Genomic DNA, 25,094 nt, shown 5'->3' with positions numbered 1-25,094 from the left:
AAAATTCTTTGGACAAGATTTGATCTGCTGTTCCGTTTTTGAGTTATAATCCGCAGGTGCAGAATCTATGACCATATTTAGTTTATCGCAAATGTCGAAATATTTTTCCAAGTGCTCATTATTTTGGTTTTTCTTATATAGCTTATGGGCTTTTTGCTTCCTATTTTTCAAACTCTTAATTTGTCTATCGAGGTTTATCTCACAACTTTTTCATCCTTAATAGGCACGGACCTGTAATAACTGGGTAGCAGTCTTCACGCCTCTTCCCGTAAGTATTAGAGCACTCTAGTTAGAGTGTGGCCAAGAAGCCATGACGTATCCAAACGAACATGGAATTTGACGTATACACAATAGAAATACGTCAAATTTCATGTTCGTTTGGATACGTCATGGCCTCTTGGCCACACTCTAACTAGAGTGCTCTAGTAAGTATCCCTGCACTGTCGCTTCCTCGTTGTTCTTCTATCCGTCCCCGCTACCTATCTCTACTCTCCACCTCGTCGTCGTACCCTCGTGCGTAGTCTCCAATCTGTCAGAATACCCAAGTCAATCAATAGTTCAGGCGAGCATAGTTTGCGTCTGCTACTAATGTGCACGTTAAAACCCTACATCCCTACCTTTCCTTAAAACGACAGTGAACAACGAAGCGATATTAGTAGAATACAAAATCCTGCAATCGAGCTGGTTCCGTTCTAGTTCGTTTAGATCTTCCTGTTGATGGTGGGTCCTTGACTGTGTCGCTTGTTCGGTGTTCTGATTTATCCAAATCATTCTCATTCAACTCGCTGCCGGATTCATCGAATTCTGCTATCTCTCTTGGAATGACCTTAAGATGAGCTGCGCTTCTTCTGTACTGTTTACCCGAGGAAGAAGCACGAATGGTTACATCTGTTCCTTTCTTTTCCGTTACCACATATTCTTCAGGAGAAAAAACAGAACTCAACTTGTTGTCTTTCTTAACACGTTTGGCTAGGACATGATGATCAACTTCGATGTTACTTGGGTTAGCCCTACGACGGTGGTCGGCATACACTCTCCCCTTTTCTTTTTGAATTTTGTCGTGATCTCGCACTTCTTCATCACAATCCATGGTTGAAGGAATACAGGGTAATTTCGTACGTAACCGTCGTCCAAACATTAATTCCACTGGTGCTTTTCCTGTCGTAGGATGTACTGCTGAATGATACGTTAGTAGATATTTCCGTAGTTCCTTTCGCCAATTATGGCCCAGTTCTTGTGCGATTCGGAGACGCTTTAGTATAGAGCGGTTTTGTCGCTCCACCTCCCCGTTCATTTGGGGCCAGTATGGAATGGTACTATCCAGATGTATGCCTTGTTCTTCGCAAAAATTTCGGAATTCATCCGATGCAAATTGTGGTCCGTTATCCGCTCGGAGGTAGTTGGGTATCCCGTATCGAGAGAAAATAATCAAAAGTTGATCGATTGTAGATTAAATAACGACTGTAGTAGTCGACGCATACAAACAGGTGCTCACCATCTGGAAGAGGTCCTAGGAAGTCGATAGCTATTTGCTCCCACGGTCGAGAAGGAAATTCTTTCCGAATCATGGGCTCAGGTGGATTCGGCGCAGAAACCAGCATACATCCACGGCACGCTTTCACGACCTTTTAGATTTGTTGGTCCATTTTGGGCCACCACACGTTTGTGCGTAAATGCCCTTTCATCATTCTGATGCCAGCATGGCCCTCGTGGGCAAGAAGTATAACCCGTTGTCGCTGCCGTTCAGGTACGATGATCCGATCGCCCCTCAGTAGCACACCACCGACAAAACACAGTTCCGAGGAAATCATCTTGTAGCATAACGGCAAGTTATCAGTTTCACCAGAGTTTATAGCGTCTTTTACTTGTCGTGTAACTGTATCCTCTCTACTAGCAGATACAATATCCTCCCACTTCAAAGCAATTGTGGTTGCAGTTGAAGACATTATCTCTCTAACAGTCAATTCCACTGCATCATCAAATGGCTTTGGAACCAGGGTAGAAAGTCTCGAGAAAACATCAGCAATATTTGTTTGTCCACGAATGTGAAGTATCGTATACTTGAAGCTTTGTAGGCGTAGCACCCACCGTTCAATTCGCTCGCATGGGCGAGATGCAGGAACGAACAAAAATGTTAGGGCCTTACAATCAGTTAGTAGTTTGAAATCTCTACCTATCAGGTAGATTTGAAATTTGTCTACACCCCACACTAGCGACAGAGCCTCCTTTTCCGTTTGACAGTATCTTTTTTCTGTCTCGGTAAGTGACTTCGAAGCATAACAAACAACTCTAGATTCCCCTTGCTTGTTGGTTTGGATGACAACGGCCCCCAAGGAAATCGGGCTAGCATCCGCAAATACCGATGTTTCATCCTATATGTTGAAGAATCCCAGAGAACTAACCTCTGACATGGCCTGTTTCACCTTATTGAATGCGTTCTCTTCAGCTTGTCCCCATTGGAACTTGTACCCTTTTTGAGTTAACTTCCTCAAAGGCTCGTCGATTTCAGCCAATTTCGGAATGAATTTTCCCATATAGTTAGCCAAGCCTAAAAAGCTTCTCACTTCGCTCTCATTCGCTGGTCGACGAAATTCCTTAATCGCATCGCGTTTAAGTTCTGAAGGCATGATTCCTCGAGGTGAAAAATTATATCCCAGGAATTCAAATTCGGTTACGCGGATTTTACATTTCTCCCAGTTGAGCACGATTCCTTTCTTTTTGAATCTCTGAAGTACCTGTAATAATGAGTTGTACGTTAGACAATTAGTTTCAAAAATCCATTTTATTTTATTTTTTTGTTTCAAATATCAGTTACATATGCAAATCATCTCTTATTTTGCCTAAAACCTCTCTAATAATAAAATAATGAAAGCCCCATGAAAAGATTAAAATCTCTCATCCTCGTACCTTTTCCAACCGCAGGTCATGTTCTTCGACTGTACTGCCTTCGATTCCAACGTCATCGAGGTAGCAGTACGTACCTTCACAGTATGCTAGGATTTCATCCATCGTACGTTGAAAAATTTCAGGAGCGGACACTAGTCCGAAAGGCAACCGTTTGAATCGATAAAGCCCTCTGTGGGTGATGAAAGCTGTTATGTCTCTTGTTTCCTCATCGAGTTCAAGTAGGAAAAAAGCATCTTTCACATCCAAAACGCTCCAGACCTTGCCTTTGCCAACCCTGGTTAGAACGTCTTCAATCACCGACATTGAGTGCCGGTCGCGAATGACCGCTTGATTAACGCGTCGCAAATCTAAACACAGCCTTATTGATCCTTTCGCCTTATTTGCCACCACCAGCGGGGATACCCACGTAGCAGGACCCTTTTTCACCTCAATGGTGTCTCGTAGCAATAATTCATCCAACTTCCTGGTAACCGCATTTTCGAGTGGAATTGGTACTCGACGTAATGGCTGGAAAACTGGTAGCACTGTTGGATCCATTTGTACATGAACTTGTACTCCTTTGATCTTCGCAAAAAGGGAAATCCATTATTTCCGAAGTGTCCTCGATTCCATTTACTTCTAATCCAATCTTCAGAATCCCGAGCCTTTTCGAGGTGTTGTCACCCAGCAAGTTCCGTTGACCATCCTGAATAACGTAAAAAGTTCCTTCAGTTGATCGCTTCCCGAACTCGATAACTGCACGGTAAAAAAAAACTTTACACATTTTATGTATTCAAATTGCCCATTTTCGGAAGTTATTCGAGCTGTCAAAAAATGGGTATTTTTTTGTTTCTAACAATGAGTACTTTTTATCCATTTCACAACTACTCGATGAGGTAATGTCAATGGGTATATTGATCTTGATAATGGGTGAAAAATCCTTAAGCATTATTTCAAGCGAGTTAACCTGCAAACTAAGGATCGTAGTGGAACCTGTAAATTATCGCCCTGCATCGGAGTCCGTGGCGGAAACGGAACATTTCGGCAATGCTCCGAAAACAACGTCTGTTTAAACTACTGAGGATGTTGAAAATATGCGGCAGGTCGGCATTTTTAGAACAGCCAAAAGATTCAGCCGTCAAAAATATAACCAGTTGGCGGTTTTATTTTGTTAAGTATTATTAGAATAGGATTTCTATCTAGATTCCTATAGTTTTGTAAGGAAACAATAATGTGAAATGAATGTTATTTTATGTTTTTTTTTAATTCAGAAAAAAATCTATTGACAATATTTTTCATTCTGGCGCGAATTTCATGAATGGGTATTTTTTACGCATTTTGTTGTAACAGTTCTGCGAAAAATAATGGGTGAAACATACCCAGGTTGACGTACAAGGTCTGTACTCATTTATGGGTACAAACGCTTTACCCATTTAATGCGTTATTCCACTTTTATTGTAAATGAGTAGTTTTCTACGCATTAATGGGTACTTGATTTTATCAGTGCACTGAAGGTTCCCAAAATCGAAAGTGGTTCACTGTTTCCATATGCTTTAAGAATTCTATTACTTCCTTTCTCGCATTTAGAAATGACAATCTGCCTGGCTTTCAGCATTTCCCAGGTTTCAGTGGTTATGATGTCAACCTCCGAGCCAGAATCAATAAAAACTTCGGTTGAAACGCCACCAATCTTGCATTCAAACACATTGCCTTGGTTTCCCGTATAAAACGTGTAGTAAACCTTCTTTTCGGCCTCAGATGGCCCGTTTTTCTGAACATCACACTGAATATCCGTGTCAACATTTCTGACAGCCTGCACTTTCTTGGGAAATGAGCTTTCAAATTCGGATGGTCGTTTTCTACATACCTTCTCAAAATGTCCAGATTTGCAGCATCTGTGGCATTTTTGACCCCTTGCCGGACATATAGTTGCTTTCGAGATATGACCATACTGTCCACAAGCGTAACACAGAACTTCAGTCCCACTTTTGGATGCATGGAAAGGGCCGGTAGCAAAACGTTTGACAATCCGTTCTTGTTGACGCTCAGCACGATTTTTTTCACCATTACTTTGCATATTTCTGCCTGTCCTCTATCGCTATTATTGACACTCTTAAACTCCTTCTCTTGTAGACGCACACTCTCAAACGAAGCTCCCAAAACCTCAATGTCTGCTAGCGTCAAGTTCTTTTAGAGCATCTTTCGTCTTAAATCCTGTGAGATGCATCCTTCCACTATCACGTCAGTAAGCATAATCTCTTCAAGAACGTTCCGGATTTCATTTGGATATTTTTCAAAACCGCAATCCCTTAACTGTTGGCGCAAGCGTAATATGAGAAGCGTTCCTGACTACCTTGCTTCATATTTCTCAGTTTGTGTCTCTCTAAAACTTCTTGGCTGCGAGGCTTAAAGTACGCGTCTAGCCGATCAACAGCCACATCATACCAGCGTTTCTCAATCATGACCAGCGGAAAATCCTCTGTGCCTTCTAAACTTTTAAAGACTTGCTGCAATTAAGAACCACCAAAGTGAAGCATTTTGGAGCGCATGATCCTTTGGTCAGCAATCTGATACGAATCAAAATAAAACTCCAGAGAATCTTTCCATTCTCGCCATTCTTTTGCCAATTTGCTCACATCGAAACATTGGAATGGGTCTGCTTTCGTCCATCTAAAATAATAGAAAGAAAATTCGTCCATTTATCACTAAATGATCACCCTTCAAAATCCTTCAAGCAAGAGACTGGAAATAGCCGCTTTCGATAGAATTGTAGCAATTAGTTAATTTCCTATCTAAAATTGTGCAACAAATTGTACGAAGAGAGTAGCTCTTTATGCTTGTTTAAACTCTTAGTCAAGGATATTGACAAAAATATTGAGCGTGTAAGGCCCACTTATAAATTTCCATTTTCGACTATTACCAATCATGCTCCCTGCATTGGACGGCATAATGTAAGTCACTACTGCTGTGCGTCTTGTTCAGGCTCCCTGCACTGGCACAACGGGACATAGTTTCTTTCTACAATGTATCGTTATCGCTCAGGCAATGAACGGTGTAACGTATCTCCCTGATACGGTACAATTTAATCAGGCACCCTGCACTGAATCAACGAAACGTAGTTCCCTACTACGATCTACCGTGATCGCCCAGGCTACCTGCACTGAACGACGCAACGTATATTTCTGCTACGAAACAATTTGATCAGGCACCCTGCACTGCAACAATGAAACGTAGTTCCCTACTACGATGCACTGCTACCGATCATGCTCCCTGCACTGAACGGCTTAACGTAGCTCCCTTATACGATGCAACTTGTTCTAGCTACCTGCACAGAACCAATGGACCGTAGTTCTCTACTACGATTTACAATTGCCTGCATCCGGCAAAATTAAAGCTCATATAACAAATCCTTTGCAATGGCTACAAAGTCACTATTGTCACAAACACTATACACTTTCCTCAAAATGCAGTACTACCCTATTCATTCATAGTCGCATCCCAAAACAAATGAGCAAACAAATCCTTTCGCTGTGTCCACCTATCCACGCTTTTTTCCATTTCCTTCTATTCCATTTGTAAATCGAGTCAACTCTTCTTCTTCCTCTTCTTGGTGCTAACCTATTATCAACGATTTTGATTTCCGCGTTTGGGTCGCGGGCTGAGCACCACACGAGGTGCAAATTCAGTGTTTTCATTTTCAAACTATTTTCCATTTATAAATATGCTTTCTTTTTACATTTCTTATAAAAGAAATGTATAGAATTCGCTCAAACTTTCAAGATTTTTTCCGAGGCCCGGAGGGCCGAGTCTTATATACCAATCGACTCAGCTCGACGATTTGGGACAATGTCTGTGTGTGTGTGTGTGTCTGTGTGTGTGTATGTAACGGACAATTTCTCATTCGTGTTTCTCAGCAATGGCTGAACCGATCTTATCCAAACCAATTTTAAATGAAAGAACTTAAAAACAGTATGAACGCTATTAATTTGTTTTTGATTCTGATGTTTAGTTTCCAAGATATGAATGTTTGAATGCGCAAAAATGGCGTTTTTTGCAGTTTTTTTAAATTATCTGCCGAAATTGACAATGTAGATTAACAATTTATATGTTTTTAGACAGCTTTAACGAATACCTTTCGAACAAGCTATAGATTGTTGAAATCGGACTATTATCAAAAGAGATATTTAACATTAAATGCGGACGAAAGATTTTTATCATTTCCCATAGCCAGAAATATGACCAAAAACATGTAATCTATGTTTAACGCCAAAACGGCTTATTTTAGGTCAATAGTATCTTCGGAGAATTTAATGGAGGCAATATGCCCTTTCTTTTGGTATTGTGCTTTTGCTGATTAATCCCCCTATGAGTGAGATATTTTCACAATTTTTTTTGGAAGTGATTATATCGAAATGATGCCTTCAGCAAATTTGTAGCTCTTACTTTTGCGAATAACTTTACTGAAGACTTCAAATATCTATTTTGAATACTTTAAAAGTTATGGCTTGTTGTTTGTAGATTACTCTTTGTCGCCTATTTATTGTTCAATATAGTAATAATCCATTGAAATAAGCCAAACATTATTTCGATAAAACGAATTTTGTATTTCATTTTACTATCTACAACCGCTAGAAATAATCACCGAACACTTCCAAGTTACCTGGAAGGAACTTGATAACTTATCAGTACAAAAATGTTCAGTTGTGCGAACTTTCTGACTGCAATTTTGCTAACTTATAACCATCGGATCGATCTGAAACATATCGGAAAATGAAAAGCGAAATAAATAACTCCAAGCAACGGCGTAGCCAAGAGAAGGTTTTGGGGTTTAACACCATACATCCCCCCCCCACAACACCCAAAAAAAATTGGATTGAAGTTGAAAATTTATTGATGCAGACTGATTTAATTCAATATTACAATAACAATTATCTGATCCGTAGATTGATAACCTGTAGTTGTAAACATCATGAGGACTTTTGATAAATTGTCGGAATGGGGTCCTGATATGTAACTGATCTCTTGGTCTTGATTTCACAGTTATCTAATAGCATCAATATCAAATTCCTGTCTGAAAACATTCCAATAGAAAATTCCAGAGTTCTGTAATCAATCATAATCCTCAGATTTATTTTCAAATTGATCTCGTTTTTGTAGAGATGTACTGTAATAAAAGTCTTTATTTAATAGGAAGCGAAGTTAAAATTGATTTAATTCTATGAAACATAGAACTGCTCAACGAAAAATGCATAAATTTCAACAATTGCTTAAAATGTTTTTGCCTTTCTCATTCACTCTAAAATTCGTCGATCTAATCCTGACCGGGAGGACCGAGTGTCATATGCTAATCGACTCAGTTCGTCGAGATCGGAAAATGTCTGTGTGTGTATGTATGTCTGTATGTATGTGTGTGTATGTGTGTGTATGTGTGTATGTGGAAAAAATGTGACCTCTGTTAATCAGAGATGGCTGGATCGATTTGCACAAAGTTTGTCTCAAATGAAAGGTACAATCTTCCCATCGGCTGCTATTGAATTTTTTATTGATTGGACTTCCGGTTCCGGAGTTACGAGTTGAAGAGTGCAATCACACAACAAATTCCCATATAAACTGAAATGAAAAATTTTCAAAATCAAATTTGTATTTTTGATGCCAAATGACAAAAATTGATTTTTTTGGACTTTGGTACTTATTTGCTCTGTTACTATTTTCTGAAAAATTATTTCTGCATAATTTTAAAACTTCAAAAATTACGGTTTCGGAATTATGCCGTTTAGACATTAAGATCGATTTTCACCAAACCCCCACCAATTGTAAAATTGGTATTGTAAAAAAACGTAAGGGCGATACTTCAATGCTGATAGGTGGGACCGAAAAAGTAAACAATCGCCAAAGGGACTATATACTATATATACAATCATTTTGTCAATTTCAATAGTAAACACAAATTTTTATTTAATAATTTCAAATACTTCATGAAGTTTTGGGTTTCGATCACTGAATCATGCAATCTAGGATGTAAAAAACACAATAGTTCTAAATTGGAAATAAAACCAAGTCTGGAAATATGCACTGTTGATTTTCTTTGAATGCACTATGAGTCACAAGGGCGATTTTTCGGTACAAAAATCAATAACTCCCAAACCGTTCATTTTAGAGAAATTATGTCTGAGAGAATATTTTGGGGATTAAATTCGCTTTCTTTTAAAGTAAAATGTAGCTAGGGTGGTCCTCTCAAACATTCTTTTCGAAAAATTATTTTTCGAACAAAATGGTATAGCAAGGTACTTACTTCAGCAAAGTTGTAGAAAAATGTTTTTCAGTTAACATTTTCAAATGAATTAAAGTTATAGCACTATCGGTTTTTATGTTATAATTATTTTTATTCTTTAACTTAGGGTGTTTCTGAAAAAATCAGTTTTTTAACTATAACTTTTTAAATAGTTAGTCTATCTTCATACTCTCTATGAAGCAATTTTAGTACTTTTCATTGCGCATATTTCTGCTGAAGAATGTAAATCGATATCATTTTTCGTTATCGAGTTACGATCATTTTTTTAAATAAAAATGATAGTTTTCAATGTCCTCTAACTCAGAAGGTTGCAAAAACTAGCAGCTAAATTTGTACTCTTTTGAAAGTGCATCAAAAATACTATAAAATATTTCAAAATCAAAGTCAGCATTTTTGCCCTTCGATGTCAAATATAAACAACAACACCACGAGTCGTGACAGTTTAATTGGTATCAATCTCATTCATGAATCGAATCGCAGTAGCCGACGACTGCTTTGATCAACGCGTGTAGTGCTTTGTATTATTAGTGCTGTTAAAATGCATGTTCGATCTCTGGAAAGTGGCCAAAGGTGAAAATAAAAATAAAATAAAAGTTGTGTTTGAGGAAATAATGAGATAATATGATGTGGGACAAAATGAAAAAAATAAGTTCACTCAGAATGCAAAAGCTGTAACAATTAAAACATGTAAAAGGTTTGATCAATTTTGGAAAGACAGTAATCGAATTGAGACGAAAGTGCTCGATAAAAATTCGAAATATTTTGAGAAGCCGTTAACAGTTCCTACAAAAGATTCAAACTGCACTTCCTCCCAAACCATCATTCACAGAAATTCGTCGCTTACTTAGAACAGAATGAAGGGTAATCCTTAATTCATTTGCTTTTTAAGACAAAATGCGCTACATTTTATATTATGTCAACACTTCCATTACCAACAAGTTTCATGAGCGAACAAGGAGCTGAGGCTCGGAACGATCAACTGAGTCACGGTAGAAATTGTTCAAGAGTCGCGAACATGGAAGATGTTTTCTTTAGAGCAATGGACTCGCCTAATCCGGTTCTTGCAGTTAGAAGATCCCGATACAGTAAACGCACTGAAATAAGTTCAATATTAAATGAGTTAGCACTTTGAGAAAAGAGACACGATTCAGATAACTATAACGACGACGATGCTGATGATGTTGATGATTGTGATTATAATAATTATGAGGATGACGATGATAATAAAGTAGTTACGTAGAATAGTAAAATAAATATCTGTCTGAGCCTAACGTTTTCAATATTTGTGTACATATATTTGACAAGCTCAAAAAATCATTTAACAACTCGACTTTTTGATCTAGTAAAGCAGGTTCTAAATGGCAATGACCAGACCCTTAAAAACAGCCGTATGCTGATGTCATTTAATCATAATGTTGATGTCAACATTTTTCGCTGAATGACAAAAAAGCAAAAGTTGATTTTGAGATATTTTACAGTATTTTTGATGCACTTTCAAAAGAGTACAAATTTAGCTGCTAGTTTTTGCAACCTTCTGAGTTAGAGGTCATTGAAAACTATCATTTTTATTTAAAAAAATGATCGTAATTCGATAACGAAAAATGATATCGATTCATATTCTTCAGCAGAAATATGCGCAATGAAAAGTACTAAAATTGCTTCATAGAGAGTATGAAGATAGACTAACTATTTAAAAAGTTATAGTTAAAAAACTGACTTTTTCAGAAACGCTAAAATGACACCCTAAGATAAAGAAGAAAAATAATTATAACATGAAAACCGATAATGCTATAACTTTGATACATTTGAAAATGTTACTTGAAAAACATTTTTCTAACTTCTACTTTGCTGAAGTAAGTACCTTGCTACACCATTTAGTTCTAAACATAATTTTTCGAAAATAATGTTTGGGAGGACCACCATAGCTACATTTTGCTTTAAAAGTAAGAAAATTTAATTTCCAAAAATATTCTCTCAGACATAATTTCTCTAAAATGAACGGTTTGGAAGTTATTGATTTTTGTACCAAAAAACAGCCCTTGTGACCCATAGTGGAATGGTGGGTTTTTTCAAGAAAAAGCGTTGATGTCTTAATTCTCAGTCGCGTTGGAAATTTGAGTAAAGTATAAACTTCAAATCGATTAAAACAAATCGATTTTTTTGGCTCAGTACAATATACATAACCCCTTTAGAAAAATCAGTTTTCCCACCACAATGCATTGATTGAGGAATTTAGATATTTTATTAACAGAGCATTCGCAATAATTCTTTTGTATGTCTATTTTATGGGCCATTTTTTCGCCTTCCCATTGATTTGGTTTGAGATTTCTAGCACTGATGTTGTCCTATGCTGATTTGAGTGATTCTCTGAGTCCTGCCACTATCCCATGTAGTATGTGTTATCAAAAACATCGCGAAGCATCAAGTTCTAAATGTTCTCAAACGATATAATATCCGAAGAGAGTGATAAGAGTTATAAGAAATGTCTCATCACACTGTTAGGTGGATTAAAAGCGTTTTTTTGTTTTACCTTTAATTGATTTTTTCCGATCGTCGCCAGATGTAATAACTGGGTAGCAGTCTTCACGCCTCTTCCCGTTAGTATCCCTGCACTGTCTCTTCCTCGTTGTTCTTCTATCCGTCCCCGCTACCTATCTCTACTCTCCACCTCGTCGTCGTTCCCTCGTGCGTAGTCTCCAATCTGTCAGAATACCCAAGTCAATCAATAGTTCAGGTGAGCATAGTTTGCGTCTGCTACTAATGTGCACGTTAAAACCCTACAGGACCCAACTTTTCACCTTGCAAGAAATTGCGAGAATTTGCTGCCAATGCAGTATGGAAGCGTGCTAATTTCGTAGCTTCGAACCTCGTGATAAATTAATTTCACGAAAAACCATTAATATATTACATTATATAATTTATTTCCCTACATTAATGCTGTATTTTCATTCTAAGGATCTTTATCTACTCATTTTTGTAAATTTTTGCGAAACCATTAGTTACTCGGCAGTTTTGCATACACAGCAAAAAGAATTGTAATGATGGTCGATGCGATGTTCACCGATGCGCATGGAATTTAGACGTAATGGTAAATCAAATACAATATTGTGCTGTTTTAGATACAATTATACACCAATCACCTAGTATCACATAGAAACTATGTGACTAGGTTTTTACGTCATTTCCACTGAATATTGCTTTCGGATCGATATTGTATTGCAATGAAAATGATGTACGAAATTGTTGCATTGAAAATTGTGTAATATTAATCTCCTGGAAGAATATCCCTGTTCAGAGTGTGATATTGTTCATTGACATATTTGTATTATCACACGATTTGGTGTAATATTATATTCATAAATACGCACATCACTGTTTACATCAACTTTACTGTGATATCACACGCACTAACGCTATATTAAACAGTACAAAATTATTTTCAGTGTATGAATGACAACTCTTCGCCGCCTGCCACATCTCGTTCATCAAAGACTTTTCCTGCGTGTGATGTGTGATAATTTTGGTATACAGATTCTCTACTCGTGCTAGTCCGTCTTTAGCAGGAAAAGTTTGCTCATCCCCTCCAAGTCTTCAAGATTAGGAAGTGCGCAATTCCATAAGGTGTTCCCGAGGCCAGATCATCGAAAAATTTTGTCGGCATAGCTGCATGTATTACCAAAAAGACAGTTTGTTTACTGGACTACTTATAGCTCGGCTGTGGTATGGAGGTTAATGAACGATCGATCATCAAATCAACCGAAGTAGGAAGGATCAGCTGGATTATCGGAATGACCATGAAGAGGCCGGGAAATTAGTACAGCTTTAATTTGATAAGAAGAACAGGCCAAACTTTATCATGGTAAGTGAAATCATTTACATAATTTTAAACATTTGACACCCTTTACATCTACCGTCCGCATATTTTCCATAATTGTCAGAGAATTTGTCCCCTGGTATTCTTCATCGTGATAACAAACTGTGTAATGCTGCGACAAATGAATCGTTCGATAGATTTTAGACCTTTATACTATTTGTCATCATACATACGAAGACACTATCTTTTGACAGCAGCTGTTTTCGTCCAACTTGCTGTAAGAGAATATGTCCAGCATAATCAAGACCAACCTTTTGAAATACTGGCACTGGCACATAGATTCGCCATTAACTCACGTACTTTTGTAGGTTTGATCTTGAAGGTCGTTTTCTCGAATAACTTCCGGATTCAGGAGAACATTGCAATCAATCGATACTAATCGTGATCGGAGCCTGGTTTTCCTGGCTTTTGAATGACGATGTCATTTAGTTGTCTCTAATCGTGAGGGACAATGTTACCCTCAAGAAACCTAGTAAATGAATTCAACGAGTATCTTTTAACAGATTCTGGCAGATTCTTCACCAAATTGAATTAATTCCTGTCTGGCCCTGAAATTTTATTGTTACATGATACGAGAGCAAGTGAAAACCACCATCGAAATAGTGTTTCGCTCGCATTATCGTGAGGGTACGTGGCGCGGTCAGTTTTCTGTGCCGGGTGGAAAATGGACAAACCTTTTTGGCGAATTCGAATATACAACAGTTTCAATATTACACACTAATTAGTATTGCTTCAGTTTCGCATCGGGCTTTGCCCCAAAGAATGCTCATCGATGTTTCTATCGTTGATCCGCCAACGAACCAGCGTAGGTAATTGTTTCCTGGTCTTCATCAAAATAGATTATAACTATTAGAGGGAGGAAAGCGCCACTGTCTCCATGTATTCACGGACTGAAACATGGGGTCTCGCTCTAGCATATCGAATACCATTACTTTGACTTTAACAGTGGCATGCGACCTCTAGTTGTTATAATCTTTTCTTTCATCAAATTCTTTATTTGCGTTTCTAACGTTGCGTACTATTGGTAGCTAGCGAGTAAACCGTCGTCCTGCAAGGTCTTACACGAGGTGACCTTCTTTACGTATAGGTCTGAGCACTCTTTGTTCCATCACTTACAATCCAATTTTTCAATTTCTCCGAAAACATTTCTCGCACTCTTAGCGCAAAATAATCAACACGTTCTTTTGCAAATTAATTAATTCTTATTAAAATGGAGGAAACATTTCGCGGATCTAGAACACTAATGACAGATCAAAATCGCTTTGACAACCCCTGGTAACTCGACAAGTTCCTAAGCTAATATAACACCTATTTCACAGTGAATTCTTGACCGATTCCTACAAACTTGATATTATGTGATAGATTCAATACTCCCATTATCTGCTATTCAATTTCTTTGAGTTCTGACTTTTGGTTATGAAGTTACATGTTGGTTATTGCGGTCACTTAGGAATTTCTCATATAAACCGGTACAATCATTATACCTCAGAGGCTTAAAATCGATTGAAATAGACATCAAATTACTTAGATTCACAGGTCTAGATTACTGATAACCAATCTAAGATTCCACCGAATGTCCCGGGTTCCAGGCATATACCAGAACCAAAGTCACATTGGTTCTTCATTGATGACCGAATCAATTTTTACTAACCTAGTCATAAATGGAAAGTTTAATATACGGTTGGGCATTTTACCCCCCATTGAGCACCCTCCCTTCCCTTTCCACCCCCCATGTTAACACAAAGATTCAAGAACTCATACTAATTAAGTTAAATGAATATTATTTGTTGCAAGTGTGTCAGCGACGACATGCCTATCACGTTAGTAGCAGTCGTGGTAGACATTAGTAATGTCATCACTAAGCTGAATCTGAACTACAGAATCACGTTTCCTGGGAAACATTCACCTTGTTGTTGCCTCGCGAAGAGCAGTCTTCAGCAGGTGCCTATCTTAATGAACTACTAAACAAATTAAGTCCGCCCGATGTAAACCGCTTCGGTTTTCTCACCAAGCGTACTGGTCTTGAAGCTCCCATTCATTGCTTCACTTTCCATGTACTGTATGACTGTTGCAGTACTGTATATAAATTTACTACGGGTTTATTTCGTAGTAATGGCGAATAGATATTTTATATCATTAAAATATTTTAAAATCATGTAGTATCAGAATGGCAAAATTAAATATTATACTAATTAAATGGGTTACATCATTGTAGAATTTAAAAAAAATCGATTTTTTATTTGCCTACTCGAGTGTTTTCAAATTTATATACTAAAAACCGATTTAATCCACCTATCAGTGAGATGAGACATTTCTTACACATTTCACTATTGGATTAGTTTGCAGAACTCACGAGAAGTAGGCACCCAACTAGAGGTGGGATGAAAACAGTTTCAAGTCTTGCACGAATAAAATCTCGAATAAGCTGAATAAATTATAGAAATCAACAAAACGACCGAAATAAATAAATAAAGCAAAAAATGAAATAATAGGTTTTTAAATTCATAAAATGAGTAGAAAAATTAATGTAAATCAAAATTATCAAATACACGAATCAAATTAGATTAGGTTATTAAATAAAAATTAAGATTATATTTAGAAATAGTTATAAGATTAAGATTAATTGACTCATACTAACAAATTGAATGAAATAAAACGAATGACTGAACATGAAATGCATAAAATTAAAGATATGAATCAAATGAATCAAACGAATCAAATGAATCAAACGAATCAAATGAATCAAACGAATTAAATGAATCAAATGAATCAAACGAATCAAATGAATGAAATGAATCAAATGAGTCAAATGAATCAAATGAATCACATGAATCAAATGAATCACATGAATCACATGAACCAAATGAATCAAATGAATCAAACGAATCAAATGATTCAAATGAAACAAATGAACTAAATGAATCAAATGAATCAGGAATCACACGAATCAAATGAATCAAATGAATCAAATGAATCAAATGAATCATATGAATCAAATGAATCAAATGAATCAAATGAATCACATGAATCACATGAATCAAATGAATCAAATGAGTCAAATGAATCAAATGAATCAAATGAATCACACGAATCAAATGAATCACATGAATCAAATGAATCAAATGAATCAAATGAATCACATGAATCAAATGAATCACATGAATCACATGAACCAAATGAATCAAATGAATCAAACGAATCAAATGAATCAAATGAAACAAATGAACTAAATGAAACAAATTATCTAAATGAATCAAATGAATCAGGAATCACACGAATCAAATAATTGAAATGATTCAAATGAATCAAATGAATCAAATGAATCATATGAATCAAATGAATCAAATGAATCAAATGAATCAAATGAATCAAATGAATCACATGAATCACATGAATCAAATGAATCAAATGAATTAAATGAATCAAATTGATTTAATTCATCCAGTGAATACAATGAAATGGATCAAATGAATAAAAAGAATCGATGAACAAAATGAATTAGGTAAAAAATAAATGAAATGCATAAATAAAACAAACGAATCAAATAAACAAAATGAACTGAAGTGATAAAATGAATAAAAAGAAAAAAAATGTGCAGAATAAAATTCATTGATTAAAATGAAAAATTAATCAACGGTAAAAGGTTATAAATTAATATAAAGAAATAAATTGAATCAAATAAATTATTGGGATGAAATGATTAAAACTGAAAAAGTAGTCAGATTATTAAAATGAAGAAACTGAACAAAATGAATAAACTAGAAAAAATGAATAAAATGCATACAAAAAACAAAGAATAAAATAAGTTAAATGAATGATATGAGTAAAATGCACAAAAAGAATAAACTGATCAGAGTGATTCCAAAGAATGAAACGAATAAAATAAGCAAAATGAACGCAGATGAACAAAACGAATAAAAAGATGCTGAATGAAATAATTAATTAAAAAGAAATGGTCATATATTTGAAGCTAAAAACATTTTTGAATGAAGAAAATGAATATACCGGATTCTACGAATTGGAGAACCATTGCATCAGAAAGTTTTGAAATGTTTTTGAAAATCCCATCTTCTGAGAAAAGTCTAATAAATATGCAATGGACTTTCTAGGGCTTCCATTTTTTTTGGTTTTATTCTTTTTGTTTTCATGCTTCTTTACTTGACGGCGTCGTTTTAAGATTATCTGGTGTTTCTACTTTATTGTTGGACCTTAAATAGTTATCAGGAACCTGGAACGTTCAATTTGCTTTGGAATTCGAAGTTTTTGGTTTTTGGTCGCATATTCCCGAAAAAAAGATTTTTGTACAGAATAGAATTTACTGGTCCAGTATTTTAACGCGCAATTGAATATAGTGAAGTGGGACAAGGTCACATGTGCTTTCAAGCCGCTTGAACAGAGAACGACAGGGAGAATGCGATTCGTGAATGAGACAGGTAGATATTTCAAAGTTTTTATTTGCATTGAAGTAAATAGTGTGAAATGTCTGGCTATGTCGATAGCATAAAAGCCGTGCATTCAGTTGATTGCAATGCAGTCTCTTCCCATTCATCCTTATAGCTTTCATATTGTTTCGTTCGGAATTCTCGTGCAGGCAATATGTCAATAAATAAGTCCTATACAGACCAATACTGTGAAAAAGAAATGGTTCAAACTACTCAGTATATCCAGATATGGACGACGATAAGTTAGAAGACACATCGTAGTTGCATCCCCCATCGAGAGTGGGTACTTTGGAAAACTTCTTTTCCTGGATCTAATTTGTGGATATTTTTGGTCTTTGATCCGTTATTTTCATGAAAGTTCGTACCAATACAACGAATGTGCAGCTGATACAACTCATGGTTCATTCGCCTGCGCCACGTTTCATCTTCCATCTGCACGCCACCATAGATGGTACGCAACACCTTTCGTTCGAAAACTCCAAGGGCGCGTTGATCCTCCACGAGCATAGTCCAGGTCTCGTGGCCGTAGAGGACCACCGATCTAATCAGCGTCTTGTAGATAATCAACTTCGTGCGGCGGCGAATTTTGTTCGACCGGAGCGTCCTCCGGAGTCCAAAGTAGGCACGATTTCCCGCCAAGATCCGTCTCTAAATTTCTCTGCTGTTATCATTGTCGTCGGTTACCAGTGAGCCCAAATACATGAATTCGTCGACCATCTCGATTTCGTCACCGTCAATCCGAACTCGGGTGGAAGGTTCACATTGTCGTCTCTAGAACCTCTTCCTCTCATGTATTTTGTCTTCGAAACGTTGATGGCAAGTCCAATCCTGCTGGCTTCTGCTTTCAGTCTTTGAGCATATATTTCATTCAAAATTCAATAGAGATACGAATAGTTTAAATATCGCACGTGGAATGTCTCTTTTGAAAATTTTCATCGTCAAACTTTCATATTATCCAGTTAAGCCAAATATTTTTCTGATGTAGCCATGAATTTCCCTAATTATAGTGTAGATACAGGCTTTGAATACAATTGAATTAAAATTGAGTTGATGTAGCAGACAAAAAATAGTTTTGTTTTCTCAAACCTTCGCAATTACAATTAACAAATATTTCAGATTGACAGAAGATCTTATCACGCAACTTAGAAATGGATACAGAAATAGCTAGATAGATGCGATAGAAGAGAAACAGAGAGAGAGATGGGGGGCGTGTGAGGAATGGCAAATGATGGTTAATGCAGTGATATTATTTTTATAGGTATATTATTATGATATATTGATTTCTTACATTCTTATCATAAATAATGTAAGTAGTAATTTTTGCGCCATAACCAGTATAACCTAAATCTTGCAAAAGAGCTAAATTTTCGCTAGATTTTTAGGCTTCAAACATACAGTTGCTTTCGGTGACGCCACGAGTATAATTATATGAGAAATCTTTTATCTCACGACTAGGTGAATTACTTTTTGATCTGTGTATTGATATACCATCCAACATTTACCTCATGATTAAACGCATTGCCTAATCCAAGGGATAAATACTAGAACTCACTGTTTCTTTATCAACAAATAATTTTGTCTTTGAAGTGAACTTATATATTGATTTTTGAGAAATAGTTAACTTGTTATAAAGGTAATTCCACAGAGAACAGACGTCCACCTTCAGCATTCAACTTGTGTAAAATCTCTAACGGTTTCGAAGAAAGTTTGGATATCTAAACCAGGTGCGTTACTGTCGTCATGTTTTTTTGTGGCTGAGTGCGACAGAATTATTCCTCTACCCAGTCAAACTAGTCCGGAGCCGATTCGGAATTCCAGCATGACTTCCAGCTCAAATGCGTCAACCGATAGAACCGGTTGTTTTCTTTGAGCTAGATTCCATGCTGAATCCATCCAGAATTTCGAACCGGTTCCGGAATCGATTTGACGGATAGTTAGGATAGGTTGGTGTGGCGGCGCTAGTGTTTTTCGTATATTAATTCAAATGTTTACACACGTTTTTTAAATATTTTTGTTCGATCATGGATGTCTGTTCTCTGTTGTAATTCACAAAATGTTCTCAACATAGAATTCCTTGAATCACGTAGATGTGTTTTCATACCCCGATATTTAAAATCGGTTTAGTTTTGCCCCTAAAACACCAGTAAAGCAATACTCTGTATGAAACAATCTCATTTTTAGTTAGTGGAAATTGGTAAGCGAGGAATAAAAATACAAAATGTTTAATATCTTCGCCGCTTGCGCAATCTATAGCTTGTTGGAAAGGTATTTTTACAAGCTTTCTATTTATGTGCAGTTTGTGAGCAATATTACATTGTTCAAAAGTTATTTGCAAAAATCCTGCCGTGTGTTGACAAAATCCATATCTCAGAAAGTAAACAACATATCGAAAATCAGAAATAATAGTGTCAAATGGCAACGTTAGGCCTTTCATTTGAAACTAGTTTCATTAAGATCGGTTCAGCCATTGCTGAGATAATTACATGACATTTTGTACATACATACATACACACACACATACAGACATTGTCTCATTTTGTCGAGCTATGTCGATTGGTATATGAAACTCGGCCCTCCGGGCCTCGGAGAAAGTTTTCAAAGTTTGAGCGAATCCTATACATTTCTTTTGTAAGAAATGTAAAAACGAAAAGCAACAAGAATATTTATATACTCAAATTTTCAATTGCGAAGTAAGACGCGATTAAACCTAGTTCACCTCAGAAAATCTGATCGACATCGGACAGACCGACATATCGTTAATAGTAACAACAATAATTAATATCATTTCCTTTATTTTCAGTATGAGACGTCGACTTCAGCGCATGAGCGCAAATCAATCACACAACCGCGCCATTGAATGGACGTATAATCACAGAGAACAGACGTCCAACTCCAGTTTTGAAGTTGTATAAAATCGAAGACATTTTCGAATGTAGTTGATATATCATCACCAGGTGTGTTAGTATCGTCATTTCGTTTGGTAGCCGAGTTCGACTGGATTTACAGGTTTACATGGAACTTTCAAAATGGCCGACATTATTACACCTCCACCCAGCCAAACCATTCCGGAACCGATTGAGTCGGAATCGGTTGTTTCCTTTCCTTTGGAATTTGTGAAATGGCCTCCAAAGTAGTTAAATTTTTCTTTCAAACACAAATGTTTTATTTATTAACAAGTTATAGGTTCGAACATACCAAATTTATTAAAATATAGTTTGCTTTAATGTAAAATTTAGCTGACTACCAAAGCTTTCATATCACATCTCTTTTCATACTTTTTGTAGCGACTCACTCTATCTTACTCAGGTGCACAGTTACCGCCGGATAAAATATTGGCCCCAGAAACGCTTGATATAATCTGTAGCTTTTTCAAATCTTAATATGATTGGACTAAAAAAGTGGAGTTCTTTATTAGTATGTTGTTATTATGCGTGCCAAATTTAATAGGTTAGATCATGTATGGATAAACCAAAAACGGTTTCAAGGGCGCGTATAATGACACTCGAATGACAACCTATTGAAGGATTAAGCTGCAAAATTTTTTTCCAAAAATAATAAGATTTCACAAAATTACAGACGATTTAATCAAGTGTTTTGTGAGCAATATTTTACTTTGCGTTTATAGTGCACCTGAGTATATATTGTTCCCTTTTACATCGTTCGTTATTACACCATAGGCCGTTACACCATTTGCAATTACATCATTCTACATTACGTCGTTTGTTATCACATCGTTCGCCATAGCATTGAGTGCAATACATCATTCTTCAACACATCCTTTTCATTGCATCATTTAGTTTACGTCGTTCCACATAGCACTCACTCGTGTAATATCACACTACTCTATCTAAAGAGCGATGTGCAGCGATTTTGATGTGATATCACAAGATTTTTTTTGCTGTGTAGGACATTGCAAGGTGACGTCATATGAGTAAAAATGCTCGAAAAAATGACAGTTCGGCGAGCTTGTTTACATGGTGTTAGAATTCGAACCGAGTTTTTTGTACTGGGTTAAACCAAAAATTTTCTAATTCCATGTAAACAAGCTCTCTGAGCTGTCAGAAAAGTGAGGTTATACATTTTCATGCAATGCTCAATTAGGCGCGAAAATATCATCTCATATTATATCGCGAAAAGATGAGATCCAATGCTGTCTTGTCGAGAAACGTTGGAGAGCAAACAATGTTACATCGTATGTTTGCTTTTTTATTGCTGGTCGAAGTAGGTGAAATATCGCCTTATTCTGTTCACGAATACGAAAATTGTAAACTCTGCACGATAGTACTGTAACAAATTTGGTTTGATGATATAATTTTTATTTTTATAATATTTAGTAATTTTAATGAATTGCATAACAATACTTCCTTGAAAACAATGCCAAATAATGCTACACATTTACGATTGACAACTCTCTTGTTCGTTTGGAATGCCATTGACAGTAAAATTGGAATTCCAAACGGAACATGGCGTCTCTTTGTTATTCTAGTCTCTTTATAGTTTCGGTAAATACAAGCAGAATTCTATACCGTTTATTCAAAACGTCATATCTAACAAATGTAAACAAACTGAGTTAATTATGCCAAATAAAAGCCAAGCATTGACTCTTTATCGTCCACAAATAATAGAGAAAAATAATAACTCCTTACATGTTAATTTAATCGCGTCAAAATGTCACATATAGTATATCAAAGTTTTGCTAATATTTTGTAGATGTGATGTTTTGCGTTGTGATGTTTTTCCAAGTCGACTGTAGTTAGCATCTTTTTCCAATGCCAAACCTCATATCTACACTCTTGGTTGCAATACAGCACATGCAATATATCACAACTACAAGCCCGTCTCTCAAAATGTCACAGTAAAATGTGCCATTTTGCCAAAAGTGATCGGCAAAATGTAATAAAATCACAGACTAGCAGACATAACACTCGAAAATAAGGCTTCACCCACTTTAACGGTCATTTTGAATATAATTGTAGTTGGGACTGTGACCGCTTTTGAAGTTATGGTGCCACTGACATATGAACAAGTATATGGGGGATAGACCACTAGTGAAAAATTGTTCCCAAGCCTGAGGGGTAACCCACCAGCAAATGAGTGCTTGGGACCGTGAATAAAAGGTGGAGGTAGTGTTCTGAGAAAATTGCCCGATCGATATTTTTTACCAAGTAACAAAAAATCAAATCGACCACGTTCTAATCGACGGTAGATTCTTCTCGGACATCACAAACGTCCGCACTTATCGCAGTGCGAATATAGATTCGGACCACCACCTGGTTGCAGTATGCTTGCGCTCAAAAGTTTCGACAGTGCATAGCTCTCGTCGAAGCCGAACGCCGCGGCTAAACATCGAGCGGCTACAAGATGGCAGAGTGGCTCAAGAATACGCGCAACAGTTGGAAGTGGCACTACCAACGGAAGAGCAGCTAGGCGCAGTTGCCCTTGAAGATGGCTGGAGAGATATCCGATCCGCCATAGGTAGCACCGCAGCCACTGCACTAGGTACGGTGGGCCCGGACCGAAGAAGCGACTGGTACGACGGCGAATGCGAGCAGTTAGTCGAAGAGAAGAATGCAGCATGGGTGAGAATGCTGCAACACCGCACGAGGGCGAACGAGGCGCGATATAAACAGGCACGGAACAGGCAGAACTCGGTTTTCCGGACCAAAAAGACCGAGATCGCGAAGCGATGGAGCAGCTGTACCGCGCTAAAAACACACGGAAATTCTACGAGAAGTTGAACCGCTCGCGCAGGGGCCACGTACCACAGGCCGACATGTGCAGAGATACAAACGGGAATCTTCTCACGGACCAGTGTGAGGTGATCCAGAGGTGGCGGCAGCACTACGAAGAACACCTGAACGGCGACGCAGCAGACGACGAGGATGGCACGGTAACGCACCTGGGAGCACGCGCGGAAGACATTACACTACCGGCTCCGGATCTCCAAGAAATCCAGGAGGAGATTAGCCGGCTCAAAAATAATAAAGCCGCTGGGGTTGACCAAATACCAAGCGAGCTACTGAAACACGGTGGCGAGCCACTGGCTAAAGCGCTGCACTGGGTGATTACCAAGATTTGGGAGGAGGAGATTTTACCGGAGGAGTGGATGGAAGGTGTCGTGTGTCCTATCTACAAAAAGGGCGACAAGCTGGATTGCTGTAATTACCGAGCAATCACCCTGCTGAACGCCGCCTACAAGGTACTCTCCCAAATACTATGCCGTCGACTATCACCAATTGCAAGAGAGTTCGTGGGGCAGTACCAGGCGGGTTTCACGAGCGAACGATCTACCACGGACCAGGTGTTCGCTCTTCGTCAAGTACTGCAGAAATGCCGCGAGTACAATGTGCCCACACATCATTTGTTCATCGACTTCAAAGCCGCAACGACACTATTGATCGAGATCAGCTATGGCAGATTATGCACGAGTACGGATTCCCGGACAAACTGACGCGATTAGTGAAGGCGACGATGGAACGGGTGATGTGTGTAGTACTTGTCTCAGGGACGCTCTCGAGTCCCTTCGAATCACGCAGAGGGTTACGGCAAGGTGATGGTCTCTCGTGTCTGTTATTCAACATCGCGCTGGAAGGTGTAATAAGAAGAGCAGGGATCGACACGAGTGGTACGATTTTCACAAAGTCCGTTCAGCTACTTGGCTTCGCCGATGACGTTGATATTATTGCACGAAACTTTGAGAAGATGGAGGAAGCCTACATCAGACTGAAAAGAGAAGCCAAGCGCGTCGGACTTGCCATCAACACGTCGAAGACAAAGTACATGATAGGAAGAGGTTCACGAGAAGAGAATGAGAACCGCCCGCTTCGAGTTTGCATCGGTGGCGACGAAATCGAGGTGGTTGAAGAGTTCGTGTACTTGGGCTCACTGGTGACCGCCGACAATGATACCAGCAGGGAGATTCGTAGACGCATCGTGGCAGGAAATCGTGCTTACTTTGGCCTCCGCAAGACACTTCGGTCGAACAGAGTTCGCCGTCGTACGAAGTTGACCATCTACAAGACGCTGATTGGACCGGTAGTTCTCTACGGGCACGAGACCTGGACCATGCTCGTGGAGGACCAACGCGCACTTGGTGTCTTCGAACGGAAAGTGCTGCGTACCATCTACGGTGGAGTGCAGATGTAAGACGGCACATGGAGACGGCGAATGAACCATGAGTTGCATCAGCTGTTGGGGGAGCCGCCCATCTGTCATACCGCGAAAATCGGACGACTACGGTGGGCCGGGCACGTAGCCAGAATGTCGGACAATAGCCCGGTGAAAACGGTTCTCAATTGCAATCCGACCGGTACAAGGAGACGTGGCGCGCAGCGAGCACGATGGATCGACCAGGTGGAAGACGATTTGCGGACCCTTCGCAGACTGCGTGGCTGGCGACGCGCGGCCATGGATCGAGTGGAATGGAGGAATCTTTTGTATACGGCACAGACCACTTCGGCCTTAATCTGTTAATAAATAAATAAAAAATATTTTTTACGGAAATTCCCTCATAGTGTTATGTCTGTTAGTCTGTGATAAAATCTCGACAAACATATGATTACGGCTGAAAAGCCAACTGTCAAAATTCTCTTTGAAAGGA

The 25,094-nt window shown here is 38.0% G+C and overlaps 1 long non-coding RNA gene across 2 annotated transcripts in view; it reads left to right on the top strand.

The window, feature by feature from the left end:
* Positions 1-20,876, top strand: part of LOC131677986 (uncharacterized) — a 122,362-nt gene extending 101,486 nt beyond the window's left edge. Inside the window, exons 3-4 of one of the 2 annotated variants that reach the window (XR_009303514.1) lie at positions 12,622-13,037; positions 20,295-20,876. This is a non-coding gene — a long non-coding RNA (uncharacterized LOC131677986). The remainder of the gene's footprint in view (positions 1-12,621; positions 13,038-20,294) is intronic. The other variant, XR_009303515.1, reaches the window with a different exon arrangement.
* Positions 20,877-25,094: the final 4,218 nt, after the last annotated feature.

The sequence above is a fragment of the Topomyia yanbarensis genome, chromosome 1 (assembly GCF_030247195.1).
Source record: "Topomyia yanbarensis strain Yona2022 chromosome 1, ASM3024719v1, whole genome shotgun sequence".
NCBI lineage: Eukaryota > Metazoa > Arthropoda > Insecta > Diptera > Culicidae > Topomyia > Topomyia yanbarensis.
This window is presented reverse-complemented; position numbering and strand designations above follow the sequence as displayed.